Here is a 1,505-nt window from a genome sequence, read left to right as displayed (position 1 = left end):
GGGTTCCGATCCCTATATAGGAATGGCTGGTTAGCTCACTTCTGAGAGTGTGGTGCTGACACCACCAAGTCTAGGGTTAAGATCCCCTTACCGGTCATCTTTTTTTTGTTGTTGTTGTTTTTTAAGAGTAACTTGACAGTGGAGAAACCTGACAGACACTACCTCAGCCAGGCGGTCAGGGTTAACAAACACTACCTCAGCCAGGTGATCTCATCATAAGAGCATGTACCCTTGATCTGAAGTGATGAGAATGGCATTTTGTCTCTGTGGTCTTCCTCCCAAAACAATCTTCTGTATAATCACCAGGAAAGCATCTGACAATCCCAAAAGAAAAATCCCTGACCGGTACACCTCAAAACTGTCAAGGTCATCAAAAACAAAAAGTTTAAGTACAATCACCAAAATTAAAAACTTGATGGATGGATGTGGTATCAGAGTGTATACAGCAAAATGATGAATAAAATGGCAGATGAGGTGAAATTAACAAGAATGCAGCAGAAAGAAGGGGGAAGGATAGCTGGAAAATATGGAAGAAAGGTTAAAATATCTAGAAGATAGACTGAGAAAGGTGGCCAAGTCAAATATACATTTCATTGTAACTTCAGAAAACGAGAGAGTATAAGAGGGGTATTATTTGAAAATGCCTGAGAATTTTCTCGAACTGATAAAAGACAGCAATCCACAAATGCAGGAATCCTAACAAATCCCAAACAGGATAAATAAAAAGAAATACAGCCCTAGACATAGTATACTGAACTGTAGAAAACGAAAGAGAAAATCTTAGCAGCAGAGGGAAAAAAAAATTACCTTCAAAGGTGTGACAAACTAATGCTAACTTCAAAACAGGAACAATGGAAGGCAGAAAACAGTGGGATGAAAGAAATGAAAGGGAACCTAGAGAAAATACACAGTATTTAAAGAATCGGTAAAATTAAGATATTTTCAGACAGTTCTTCACCAGCAGATCCACACTAAGGGAAATTCCAGATGGGGACAGAGGTAAAAAGTTTAAGTGATTTGAAGGCTTCTGTCATCCAAGAGGACAGTAAAGACATCGGTTAACTTTAAGTGTGGATACAATAAATAAGCACGTTGTATAACCACTATAAAACCACTAAAAAACAGAAACAGGCAAAACTAACATACTAAGAGAAGGGGAAAAAGAGGGAAAAAAGAAAGAAACCTAAAAAATTAGAACAAATAGGATAAGATGATAGATTCAAGCCCAAATAAAATCAATAATAACGGGCCGGCCTGTGGCTCACTCGGCAGAGTGCGGTGCTGATAGCACCAGGGCCACGGGTTCGGATCCCACATAGGGATGGCCGGTTAGCTCACTGGGTGAGCGTGGTGCTGACAACACCAAGTCAAGGGTGAAGATCCCCTTACCGGTCATCTTTAAAAAAAAAATAATAATAACATCATAAGAATATATTAAATATGTTGTTCCTGTTGCTCTGTTTCTGAGTGACTTTAGCATGCTCCAGATGTTCCTAATTTGAAAA

The sequence above is a fragment of the Galeopterus variegatus genome, unplaced genomic scaffold, assembly GCF_000696425.1.
Source record: "Galeopterus variegatus unplaced genomic scaffold, G_variegatus-3.0.2 Scaffold604, whole genome shotgun sequence".
In the NCBI taxonomy this organism is placed as follows: domain Eukaryota; kingdom Metazoa; phylum Chordata; class Mammalia; order Dermoptera; family Cynocephalidae; genus Galeopterus; species Galeopterus variegatus.
This window is presented reverse-complemented; position numbering follows the sequence as displayed.